This window comes from Giraffa tippelskirchi, chromosome 2 (assembly GCF_054371585.1).
Source record: "Giraffa tippelskirchi isolate mGirTip1 chromosome 2, T2T-mGirTip1v1.2.pri, whole genome shotgun sequence".
NCBI classification, from domain to species: Eukaryota; Metazoa; Chordata; class Mammalia; order Artiodactyla; family Giraffidae; genus Giraffa; species Giraffa tippelskirchi.
In genome coordinates, this window is record NC_137276.1 from 111,329,041 (window position 1) to 111,343,059 (window position 14,019).

Here is a 14,019-nt window from a genome sequence, read left to right on the forward strand (position 1 = left end):
TGACCTTTCCATCTTGGGTGGCCCTACATGGCATGGCTCATAGTTTCATTGAGTTATACAAGGCTGTGGTCCCTGTGGTCAGTTTGTTTGAAGCGACATAGCATAGCTCATAGCTGATAAAAAGGGCTTTAGGGAAGATAGGTTCTAGAGTCGTGCATTCATTCTGCAAACTTTGCTTAAAATGAGTGGCTCTAAGACCAGAGAAACATATATCACATGTGAAATGTGGTGCATGGCAGGAGGTTAAGGCAAGCACAGTGACAGAACTGCACCCCTTCTATCCTTTCCTGCAGAGTAAGTTGACAGTAGCATTTGAAATCACAGCTCACATAGTGGAAATGCTATAAGTTCACCAGTGATTCTGAAATAGGAGGGATGTGGGCAGGGCACAACCTGACAGTTCCAAGGCTGGCCATCAAAGACAGAAAGTGGGTGGTGGCTGAGTTCCTGGAAATCTCCACCCCTTCCCCAAAATATCTGTAATAATCTTCCCACTCATTGTTCTTCAGTTGGTCAGTCATGTCTGACTCTTTTTGACCCCATGGACTGCAACACTCCAGGCCTCCCTGTCCTTCACTATCTCCCTGAGTTGGGTCAAACTCATGTCCATTGAGTCAGTGGTGCCAACTTACCGTCTCATTCTGTCACCCCCTTCTCCCTCTGCCCTCATCTTTCCCAACATTAGGGTCTTTTCCAATGAGTTGGCTCTTCCCATCAGGTGGCCAAAGTATTGGAGCTTCAGCTTTAGCATCAGTCCTTCTATGAATATTCAGGACTGATTTCCTTTAGGATTGACTGGTTTGATCTCCTTGCAGCCCAAGGGACTCTCAAGAGTCTTCTCCAACACCACAGTTCAAAAGCATCAATTCTTCGATGCTCAGCTTTCTTTATAGTCCAACTCTCACATCCATATATGACTACTGGAAAAACCATAGCCTTGACTATATGGACCTTTTTCAGCAAAGTGATGTCTCTACTTTTTAATACACTGTCTAGGTTTCTCATGGATTTTCTTCCAAGGAGCAAGCGTCTTTCAATTTTGTGGCTACAGTCACCATCCTCAGTGTATTCGGAGCCCAAGAAAAACCTGTCACAGTTTCCAGTGGGCTGGCTAGAAGGGCTCCCTCGGGACTGGGGTCCCTGGCTTGTCCTCAGGGCAGCAGTCAGTGCTGATCCAGTCCCAGCCACTTGGTCGACTGTTCTAGGTGGTTGTTGGGCTTTCTGGACTGGTTGCAGGAAACAGAGCCTGGCCTCCTACATGTGTGACCTCAGCAGGCTGATCCCTGGGCTGTCACTGCAGAGGAGGGGCTGGCCCCCTTGGCTGGCTACTGCAGGCTATGGGCCAGGTTCCTCCTTTGTATATGTTTTGGCCATTGTTCTTTAAAAACTGTAGCCCTGGGACTTCCCTGGTGGTCCAGTGATTAAGAATCTATCTTCCAATTCAGGGGACATGGGTTCAATCCCTGATCAAGAAATGAAGATCCCAAGTGCCATGGGGCATCCAGAGAGCCCACACACCACACACAAAAAAGATTTTGAGTGCTGCAACTAAGACCCAGTGCAGCCAAATAAACAAAATGCTCAGAGTTCTTAAAAAAAAAATTAAATACTGTAGCCCCCACCCAGTTATCTGTGGTCAGCTGCGACTTGAAAATATTAAATGAAAATTCCAGAAGTAAGCACTTCATAAGTTTTAAATTGTGTAGCGTCTGAGCACAGAGATGAAACTGAAAGGTTGTTGCTATAAGCCATGAAAGACGCCGAGATTCTTGGCCTCTGGAGGAGAGGAATTCGATCCGGGGCCAGTGACAAGGCTTGATCTCTCAGAGCTTTTGTGTAACAAAGTTTTATCAAAGTATAAAAGAGATAGCAAAGTTTCTGACATAGATATCAAAAGGAGACAGAAAGAATGCACCCTTGCTAGTTTTTAGCAAAAACTATACCTATTAGCAAGCTGCTAATTAGAGAAAGGAAATGTCTCACTCAGAGAGTGGCATCAGGTCCTTCACCCACAACCTGCATTTTGAGATAGCATTGGCACAAGGTGAGTCATCCTGGGCTATAAAACAATTGACATGAATCTTGAAGAAAGGCAGATTTTCAAGCAAATACACAGTCTCATTAACATAGCTTAAGAGAACATTTCCATGAGTAAAACATTCTGGTTTGCTGAGCCATTATTGGTTCTGAGTCTTATGTGGAACCCACTTGAAGAAAGACAGAGTCTAAGGTAAATACATAGTTCATTAACATATCTTAAGAAAAACATTTCCATTAAAAAACGTATTGGTTAGCTCAAGGTTTGAGAAAAGTTAAGGTGAAACCAGGTGTTGTCAGGGCAACACAGAATTTTAAAAGAAACCTCCTTTTAATTTTGTATAGAGAAGGGAAAAAATGTCTGACACTTGCAGTCTATTACCTCCACTTGGGGGCCCCTAGCCTTCCTGCCTGTTAACCCTCTCAAAACCTTGCTCTATCCCACCCAGGGTGTGGATTGGCCCTTGCCCAGAGTGTCCTGTTCATCCATCACCAGTAGCCATCTTGGTTATCAGATTGGTGGCTGAGGTGTCACAGCCTGTGTTCAAGTGGCTCTGATTTTACTTAATGACCCCACAGCCCAGGAGGAACGATGCTGGGGATCCATCAGACTGTGCCTGGCTTGTAAACTGAACTTTGTCCTGGGGTGTGCAGACAGAAGTCACGTTGTGTGTGTAGGGTCCAGTGCTCTCCATGGTCTTGGGCTTCCACTGGGGATTCTGGAACACACCCCTGAGGACACGGGGAATGACCGTATTAAGAACTTGACCCTTAAAGGCTGACTTTTCAATTGATGGCACTGGATCATGTTTCAGTGGGGACCGCACGAATTCCCACTTCCAATCCCATATTCATGGAGTCTAACATGGGTACAATTTCTTTCAGAATAATATTTATGCTCTTACCTCCTCAGTGGAACAAGATTCTGAGATTTCTTCCCCTAAGGGCTGCTCTACTGGGTAAAAGGAGAATGTAAATTTCCCTTCCAGTTAAAGAGACACAAGTTGGTAGAAAGGGTTCTGTTCTACAAAGAGCTCACAGAGGTAGTCAATATTTCCTAGATTTAAAAGGCACTAGAAAGTTGTATTGATGTCCTGGGAGAAAATAAGCTAACTGACTCATAGAAAGCACAGCCCAGAACAGGCAGACCACTTGGCTGGCGCTATATATGTAATTTTAAAGCAATTTTTAATCAGAGGCAGTAGCTCCTGTGCTCTGTCTGTCTGTCTCCCTCTCTCCTCTTTCTAGTTTCTGCCCTCATTTTCCTTGGTAGTCCTGCAGGATCGCCTTCAGGCCACATCCCTGCTCCCGCCTTCTGGGTAGATTAGCCAGAGGTTCCAAATGATGAGCTCAACCATTAGCCATGATTTCAATTTGGTGCCCACAGATTTTAAAGCAGGAAGGAATTATTTTTCTGTGGCAGCATACTTGGCCTGACAAGGAGGGGGAAAAAAATGTCACTTTTGTCACAATTGTATACTGAACGTAACTAGAGGAAAATGAGCATCAAGTATGATTAAGAACGTGTGTTAGAAAGAATTCTTGATTTTTACAGGAGGAAAGTGTTAGATAGTTAGAATAGGAAAAAGGAGTCCAGAATGGCAGTGGCTAAAAGACAAAGAAGCGAAAAGCCCATGAAAATAGAGCAAAGGAAGGTTTGTAAAAAAACAGCCCTCCTGGCTAGCCCAATTTACACAGGACAGGCTCAGGGGGAGGAAAAAAAACATAAAAACAGGAGCCAGAATTGAGCTGCAGGTTTCTCTTTTCTCCGAGTCTTTTGGGTTGGCCCACCCTCACACCTCGAGGATGTATTTTCCTTTGCTTGCCAATAAAACTAAGCTATAACACTGGTCCATCTGTTGCTTCAAATTTTTGCTGTGGTGAGACAGAACCGAGGAAATTACACACTCTTCCAACAAAAGGAAGCAGGAAAACAATATTTGACCTTTTGCAGGTAAAAGTCACCTGCCAAGGTAAGAGAAACATCTGGGGGTGATGCAGAAGACATTCCTACTAGAAAATAAAACAAACCAGTCTTCACAGGATGTTTTAATGTATTCATCTCTGCTTCTTGTCCTGTAAATGTGCCTGTTTCCTTCAGAGAAGAGATTACCAAGCCCACTTAGTCATGTCTAAATTTCCCCCAAGTCTCTCTTCTTATCTTTAAAAAAGTTGCCAGAGCCCAGATGTTTTACACAGACCCTGAGACCCCAGCCTGTGCTGAGACCAGTGTTCATTCAGGAAATGGGAGCTGAAGGAGGCTTATGAGCAGCACCCGGTTGCCCTCAGATGAGGAGACAGGTGGCCTGCGAGGACCCCCGGCCCCTGCTCCCAGGCAAAGGCTTTTCCATGTGTGGGCAGTGAAAGCTCTTCTTCCTCCTCTTCTCTTCCTTCTGTGTCTCTTCTAGAGCATTTTGTCTGCAGATTCTTGGCTACAAGGTGTGCAGTAATAACTGCACTTCCTTCAACGGGACGCTTACCACCTGGCCCCTCCCCAGACAGAATCGTCCCGGTTCCCTGAGGAAGGAAGGAGCCACCCAGACACCTGGTGGAGGAGTGTGTGTGTGGAGAGGGGGGTCTCAACACCTGTGGGTGGGGGGATGCATTGCTCTCACTGGGTAGATTCTACTTTATACCATCAACACCTCTGAACCCTTGCAATTCCTCTAATTATTTTTCTAAGCAGCTTCTAATGTTGCCATTTTGGGAGCAGCAAGAGCAGTTTCCAGCCCAGGCCATCGTGGTCACGGCTGGAGGTCCCACACTGCCTTCTTCCTGAGGCTCTTGGTGCATCCCATGCGTGTGGGAAGTTTCCACCTCGTTTTGAGAATTCCTTCCTTCATTTTCCCTCACATATGTGAGGCAAACAGCTAAACACACTTGGTTTTAATGATTTTATCAGAAATTAAGGTGTTCTACCCCAATTCCAGAAGTCGGTTTTTGGTGTCCCTGCCTGTCTCTCCCTTCAGGCTCCCGTGTAGACCGTCCATCTGGTGGGGAGCTCCTGGGAAGCACCTGTGTGTCCCTCCTCCAGGCCAGGACTGTCCCCCTTCACTGCTGCTACTCTGACCTTTTATTATTTTATTGGCTTGTGTGACATCCCCCCTCAACACACACACACACACACACACACGATGAGTTCTGAGCCTGTGGAAAGCATATTTGTATCCTCCGAGTGAGTGTAAAATCTACAGGAAGAATTTTGAAATGTTTAAAAAATATTATCTGAATTGCTGACTTAGTGTGAAACATTAGGGCTTTTTAAAAGTTTTCAAACGATTTGGTTCACAACCAGAATGAGTAAGACATTTCCCTGGACCTTGAACTTGACTCCTGAACAACATCCCCTGTGGAGGCCATAGGCTCTGCAGGCTGGGTTTGGTTAGCCCTCCCCAAAGCTTCCCTCCACCACCATCAATTCCCCAGGGAACATTCCGGCCTGTTTTTCCTTCAGGTCACAGGAAGGAGGGCTCTTTGATCTATAACAGAATTGTGGTAGTTTCATAAACCGATGGGTGGATTTTTTTACTCACAAAGGGAATGTTTAGAATAACAGCTGCAAATCCACTTGATCTTACTTTTCTGTGAGCATGGGAGTTATGTGGGAACACAGCCACTGTTCAGCTCTCTGACGTCAAAGAGCTCGAAGTTGGGGCCTCACCTGGGGGTCTGATCCCCTACTCCCCTAAGCTGTGCATCTGTCACAGCCATGCGCTGCCATGACTGACAGCAGCCTTCCCCGGAAAACCTTTCGCTTCGACACTGGGCTTGAATGCTTCCCCAGGACAGACTCGGTACAAATGCCCATCAGTAAAGGCCCAGCGTCAAGCCTGTCTGAGCAGAGGACGAGCCTGCAGTGGAGTCTGACACAGCCCTAGGACTCTCCTTGTCCCAAGGAACACAAAGTCTGGGGGTGACATTCTTCGGAAGAAGACTGTCTCTTTCCCCATGTTTTGTCACTAGGGTGCTGGCGTCTCCTGAGCCCTCTCCATGGTTGGAGGGTGGGGGCCAACCTTGCAGAAGAAACGTGAGGGCACCCCCTCGCATGTCCCTCCTTCTGCAAGTTTGAAGGCCCCTTCCCACAAAGTCCACCTGAGAGTGCTGACCTGATGCGGCCAAAGCCCTTGCATAAAGCGACCACTCAGAGGAGAACGAAATGGCCAGAAAGGCCAGTGGTCACTCCTGGTGGGGGGATAAGTCCTGTGCATCACCCAGGAAGGGTGATCAGGAGCAAAGCTGGGCTCTGAGCATAGTGAGGGGACAGAAGACTACCACCATGACCTTAGGTAGTGGTCTCTGCTGCAGTCAAGCCTGAGACAGGGATCTCTTGTCATTTCAGAAGGAGAGCGTGAGTGCCGTGTGCACTGATACAGCCAGATCAGGTGCAAAAGTGGAACCCTGACCACAGCCTGCAGTCACCAGCCCAGGAAACCAGCCTGCCCTTTGCAACCACCAGTTTAGAAAGCAGCCCCTCATCTGTGCTCAGCTGCCCAGAGACTCGCCCCTCATCTGTGCTCAGCTGCCCAGAGACCAGCACCTCACCTGTGCTCACCTGCTCAGAGACTAGCTCCTCACCTGTGCTCACCTGCCCAGAGAGAGACTAGCCCCTCACCTGTGCTCACCTGCCCAGAGAGGGACTAGCCCCTCACCTGTGCTCACCTGCCCAGAGAGGGACTAGCCCCTCACCTGTGCTCACCTGCCCAGAGAGGGACTAGCCCCTCACCTGTGCTCACCTGCCCAGAGACCAGCCCCTCACCTGGGCTCACCTGCCCAGAGACTAACTCCTCACCTGTGCTCACCTGCCCAGAGAGGGACTAGCCCCTCACCTGTGCTCAGCTGCCCAGAGACTCACCCCCCACCGGTGCTCAACTGCTTACCTTCCCAGAACTGTAAAGAATGCCACCTAAAAGGCCGAGCAAGCCTGAAGCCCTGTCTGGATACCCTAAAGATGGACCGACGGGGACCTGGGGCATGGGGAAGTGGCCGTGGCCATGCTCTGCCCCTGCTGGCCTCTGCAAACAGTCTGTCCTGGTACAGAAGGAGGCTTTTCTGGGCATCATGGGGACCCGTGCCCCTAGGCAGCTAAGATGGTACTGGAACATTTCATCTTGAGGCTGCGGGAGGTTCAGAGACCCTGGCTGGTCCCCGAGCTCCAGGGGCCCCATGTGGCTGCTGGCTACAGGACAAGACCCTCATGTGTCCTCAGCAGAAAGGAGAGGAGGTGGGGGGCAGGTGCAGGAACCTACTGGTCTGGACGGAATGTCCCTCAAGTGCAGCCTCTGTGTGGGTGTTTGGAGGGGCCTTCAGAGCTGCTGAGGGTTGGATGAAGTCATGATGGGGGCCTGCAGTGGGATCGATGACCTGTAAGGAGAGGAAGAGGTCACTGAGGAACAGCAAGAGGGCCTGTCCTCGGGCCAGGAAGAGGCGTCCCTGGGGACCCAAGCCTCTGCATTCATGAGCAGCCCAGCAGGTTGCAGCAGGCCTGAAGCTCACGGAGCATGTGAGCCTGAGGGCACTGCAGCTTCACGTTTCTCGTCACTCTCGCCTCCTCCTTCATGCCTGTGCTTCCTCACCTTGCTTCTTGATGACATCATCGAATGGTTTATCTACTTTATTTTCCAAAGAATTATTTGTCACTCCCTCTCCCTCTCATGAAACTCTGCTTTTATCTTCAGTAATCCCTTCCCTCCAGGTTACTTTATATACTTTCCCCAGCTTTTTGAGTCACAAGCTTAATTAATCTATTTTCAGTTATTCTTTTTTTATTATTACAAGTGTTTCAAACTATGAATTGTCTCTTTCAGCTGGATTTTTTGTTGACCTCAAATTTATTCTAAACTAATATGAAAGCAGAAATGCCTGTCCGTAGATGCGAGTTCTGTTACAAAGGGAACAAAGGAGGGAAAACGATAAGTCACAGTACAAACAGTGTGAGCAGGGGACCTATTGTTGTGGAAGCCGGGCAGGGACTGTGTGGGGATGTGTACTGCTCTCTCCTCTAGAAATTGTTGTTTTCAATGATGAAAATCTTTTTAAAAAGTTCAGTATAGTACTGACACAGGAACATTTTCACAGATGAATGGAACAAGTAGAGTTTAAACAGTGACCCAGATAAATGATGCAGGAGACGTAGTGGGTCATTTAGTCTGTGTGTGCAGAAAATGACCACATGGGTAAAAATAGAACTAGTGCCTCATCACAGCCTTGGTGCAGAGGTGTCCAGGTTCTGAGTCCAGAATTTCCAATGAGGCCACCTCATTGACCAGAGGAGCTGTGCAGGTGTGACTCTTCTGGGCTGTCTGGGTGAGTCCACCTTACAGGGAGGCAGGGCTACAAAGTAGCTGAGAGGATGGAAACAGGTAAAGAGAGTCTGGGCTAGGGCCTGGGAACATGGAGCTCCTGAGGCTGAGGAAGCCAGAGAAGCTGATCTTCCAGAACCCCCAGAGGAACTCAACCTGACTGACCCAGTCCTAGGTGCCGACCTCAGACCTGCAGCAGAATAAGAGTGCAGTGATGGGGGAACTTGTCGAGGTGGCCATAGGAAACCACTCCCCAGTGCACAGAAGAGGGAACATGGATGCTCCATGTGCATATTTCCTGAGTCCCTGAAGACAAAGAGCAACACAGCACTGAGTAGCAACCAGAACACCCACATCGGTTCTGAACACCCTGGGAAGGTACCCACGGGATGCGGGTGACCACAGTGGGGCTGGCAGAGTTGTGGGCAGTGACCGCAGGGTGTCAGCCCAGGAGTGCACAGGGATCCTCATACCCGCAGGTGGGACATGCTGAAGGGGACCGAGGTGTTGATACAGCATGTGTACAGATGTCTCAGACATGGTGGAGAAAAGAAAGCATCATAGAAGAGCAGCATCAGCAGGATCCTTCCCCCCATTCATGAAATTAACACATACATGCACACCACAGAGTCATGTGACAAACCCTGAGGTGTACAGTGTGCTCCGGATGCCAGTAACAGGGCAGCTGGAGATCCCCGCCCTAGGGAGCTCACGCTCCACACACATGTCTGAGGATGGATTTCAAGGCCTCGGCTGTGGAACCGTGAGGAGCAGAGATGGACAGGGGCCCAAGTGAAGGGGACCGATCAGTAAACAAGGGTGGGGAGAAGCCGGGACCAGGGTGAAAACGTTGTGCACAGCTGTCTGCTCTGGGGACTAAGTGAACACAAAAGACACACAGCCAGAGCCTCAGGGAGCCCCAGGCTCCCAGGTGTTGGGGCATAGTGCCCCGCCCCTGCATGGCCTTGCGTGTGCACTGATTGCCTGCAGGCTGACTCTGTCTCCACACACAACCAAATAGCCCTGGTGTTTATTTCAAGTCATGACCACCGGCTTCCAGTATTTCAGGGTGGAAACACCTGAATACCTCCGGGTCTGGGTGCATCCATCAGCTTGGTCCAGTGCTGGAGTCTACACGACGTTACCCACTGACCTGAGGTGAATGCTTGCCGTGGTGTGAGACCAGCACACACTGGGTGTGTCCCTGACTCGCACACAACCTGCCTGTGGTCCCTGCAGCCTGTAAAGTCCATGGGAGCCACTTGCCAGTGGCCTGAACAGAAGCAGCCGCCTGAAGCAGACGCAGAAACCATGCGAGTGATGGGAAGGAACCACATTTCAAAAGACAGTAGGTCCGAAGTTGTTTTCTCGTGGCTCAGTCATCACACCCACCTCTGTATCGGCTCTTGTATCCTTAACCTTGACTCCTGTTTGGACAATATTAATTTTTACTTCAATCTTTTTTGCAGAATCAGAAAGTCATAAACTCCAGTCCTAGTGTAACCTATGGCTTATCATTAAAATTTCTCCCTAGATCATTTATTTTTAAATGTATAGAGACATTTCATTCTGGAATCAGATGGTGAACTCTCTTTTCATAGCTTATTTCTGTGACAGAACAGAGCTGTCTCCAACAACCTGAAAATGTTTCCAGGACTTCCCTGGTGGTACACGGGATAAGAATCTGCCTGGTCATGCAGGGGTCATGGGTTTGATCCCTGGTCCAGGAAGATTCCACAGGCTATGGGGGCAACTAAGCCCATGCACCACAACAATGGAGCCACCTAGAGTCCATGCTCTGCATCAACAGAAGCCACCACAATAAGAAGCCCGTGCACAGCAACTACTGAGCTTGTGCTCCAGAGCCCATGCTCTGCTACAAGAGAAGCCCCCGCAATGAGAAGCCCATGCACTGCAGCTAAAGAGTAGCCAGTCCCCATTCTCTGCAACTAGAGAAAGCCTGCTTGCAGCAATGAAGACCTCCAAAATAAAATAAGTTAATTTGTTAAAAAAAAAAAAAAAAGAGTTAGGACTTGGACACATATTAAAAAACAAACAAGGAAAACAAAACAAAACAAAACAAAAATTTCTAGAGCATTGGGAAGGAAAGTAAACTTCCAACTTTTACTAGAAAATGAATATAACATTAGTGACAAAAATCTGAAAAGATTGTTCCAAAGGAAAATACAGGTTTTCAACAAACTGCCTGTAAATGTCAGCACAGAAAAGGTAAGAAAAGTCTAGAAACAAAGTCAGTAGCACATTAGAAATAATGCAAGGTGATTAGCAATGCTAGGATGTGTCTATAAGATTTACCTATTCATATAATCATTACATCAATAATCGTAAGAAGAAACTGCATGATCATCTTCAGAGTTGCCACAAAAGTAATTCTAAAAACATTCTTTACAATAACATGGAATACAATTAAATAGATGGATATTTCCTTACTATTAAGAAATATATTAAATATAAAATACATTCTCATGCTTAATATGAGAATGTGTACATGTGTTCTAAGTCACTTCAGTTGTGTCTGACTCTTTGCAACCCCATGGACTACAGCCCACCAGGCTCCTCTGTCCATGGAATTCTCCAGGCAAGAATACTGGAGTGGGCTGCCATGCTCTCCTCCAGGGAATCTTCCTGACCCAGGGATTGAGCGTGCGTCTCTTATGTCTCCTGCACTGGCAGGCATATTCTTTCCATTGGCACCACCTGGGAAGCTCTAAGAGGAGAGTACTTTCACTGAAATCAAGAAAGAGCAATCATACCCAGCACTAGCACTGTTGTAGAACATCATACTGGAGGTAGCAGTCCATGCAATTTTTAGCTGAATAATATCCATTTCTGGCTGCACAGCAGTTTATTCACTCATCTACTAAAGGACACCTTGGTTGCTTCCAAGTTTTGGCAACTATGGATAAAGCTGCTTTAAACATCTGTGTGCAGGGTTTTGTGTGGACATAAGTTTTGTTTTTCTAAGTAAAAACCAGAAAATGTGATTACTGAATTGATAGGGTAAGAGTGTGCTTAGTTTTGTAAAAAACCAAACTGTCTTTCATTGTGGATGAACCATTTGCACACAAGTGATGTACGAGAGCTCCTGTTGCTCTGCATCCTCATTAGCATTTGATGCTGTCAGTGTTTTCAGTTTTAGCCAGGTTAACAGGTGTGTAGTTTTTTCAGTTTGCCATTTCTTAATGGCACAGGATGGAGAAAGCAATGGCAACCCACTCCAGTACTCTTGCATGGAAAGTCCCATAGATGGAGGAGCCTTGTAGGCTGCGGTCTATGGGATCGCTAAGAGTCGGCACGACTGAGCGGCTTCACTTTCACTTTTCACTTGCATGCATTGGAGAAGAAAATGGCAACCCAATCCAGTGTTCTTGCCTGGAGAATCCCAGGGACGGGGGAGCCTGGTGGGCTGCCGTCTATGGGGTCGCACAGAGTCAGACACGACTGTAGTGACTTAGCAGCAGCAGCAATGACATAGGATAGGTAAACATCTTTTCATATGCTCATTTGCCATCTGAATATCAGGATGCCTCGTGGTCAAAAAAAAAAAAAATCCTTATAGCACGGCTCTGAGGGCATGTGCTATGCTGTGCGTAGTTGCTCAGTTGTCTCTGACTGTTTTGTGATCCCATGGACTGTAGCCTGTCAGGCTCCTCTAATCATGGGATTCTCTAGGCAAGACTACTGAAATGGGTTGCCGTGCCTTCCTCCAGCGATCTTCCTGACCTGAGGGCATATTGCACAATGAAGCAGAGACACAGTGATGCTTCCTGACTTGTCTGAGGGACACAGAGCCAGCAGGAGCTGAAATTTTGAACTCTGCTCCTGATACCATGCTCTTCTTTTTTTTCCTTCAAACCTTTCTCAAGTTTTATTTTTTTTTTTGGTCACACCTCGAGGCTTGGAGGATCTTAGTTCCCTGACCAAGGAATGGAAACCAGGCCCTTGGCAGTGAGAATGTGGAGTCCTAACTATTGAGTGTATGTGCTATAAGTACTGAAGCCTGTGCGCTTAGAGCCTGTGCTCCATCCACAACAAGAGTACCAAGCAATTCCCTCAATTTTTATTTTATATTAGAGTATAGTTGATTTACAATGTTGTGTTAATTTTAGGTATACAGCAGAGTGATTCAGTTGTACATATATGGTTTAGTCGCCAAGTCATGTCTGACTCTTTGCGACCCCATGGACTGTAGCCCTCCAGGCTCCTCTGCCCATGGGATTTCCCAGGCAAGAATACTGGAGTGGGTTGCTATTTCCTTCTCCAGGGGACCTTCCCAACCCAGGGATTGAACCTGCGTCTTCTGCATTGGCAGGTGGATTCTTTACCACTGAGCCACCAGGGAAGCCCTCTTTTGCCCATTTTTTAATTGGGTTGCTTGTTTTCTTATTGGTGAGTTTTAAGAGTTCTTTGTACATGTTAGATACAAGTCTTTTATCACATATATGCTTTGCAAAGTTATTCTTCTTGTTTGTGGCTTATCTTTTCATTCTTTTAACAATATATTTCGTGTGTGTGGGTGCTAAGCCACTTCAGTCATGTCTGACTCTTTGCGACCACATGGACCATAGCCCTCCAAGCTCCTATGTCTGTGGGATTCTCCAGGCAAGAAAATGGGTTGCCATTTTCTCCTCCAGGGGATCTTCTCAACCCAGGGATTGAACATGCATTTCTTATGTTTCCAGCATTTGCAGGTAGGTTCTTTACCACTAGCACCACTTGGGAAGCACAGTATATTTCACAGAGCAGTTTTAAATTTTAATGAAAATGAACTTGTCAGATTTTTCTTTCATGGATCATGCATTTGGTATATCTAAATAGTCATTCCAAACCCCAAGTCATTTGGATTATTTCTTATGTTATCTTCCAGGAGTTTTATAGTTTTGCACTTTAAATTTAGATCTCTGATTTGATTTAACTATTTTTGAGTTGATTTTTGTAAAAGGTGTAAAGTTTGGGTCCAGATTGATGTTTTTTTTGCATGTGGAAGTCCAGTTGTCTTAGCATCATTTGTTGAAATGACTGTCCTTTATCCATTGAATTACTTTTGCTTATTGATCAAAAACCTGTTAACTATATTTGTGTGGGTCTATTTCTGTGCTATTATTCTGTCTCACTGACTTATTTGCCTATTCTTTTGTCAATACCACACTGTAGCACTATAGGAAGCCTTGAATTCAGGGAGTGTCAGTCATTTAATTTTGTTCTTCTCCTTCAATATTTTTTGGCTGTTCTGGGCCTTAGCTGCTATATATATATATATATATATATATATATATATATATATATATGCGTTAGAATCAGTCTATCAATCCACAAAATAACAGGTTTTTGATTGAGATTGCATTAAATATATAGATTAAGTTCTGAAGAACTGACATCTTAATGCTATTGAGTCCTCCTATCCATGTACATAAATTATTTCTCCACTTATTTTTTCTTTGATTTCTTTCATTAGAATTTTGTAGTTTTCCTCATATATCTGGCACATATATTTTAGATTTATTCCTAAGCATTTCATTTTGGGGGTGAAAATGTACATGAATGGTATTGTGTAACTTCAAATTCTCCTTGTTCATTGCTGATGTATGGAAAGCAACTTACTTTTTTATGTTAACTTTGCATCCTTAAATCTTATTATAATCACGTATTAGTTCCACAAGTT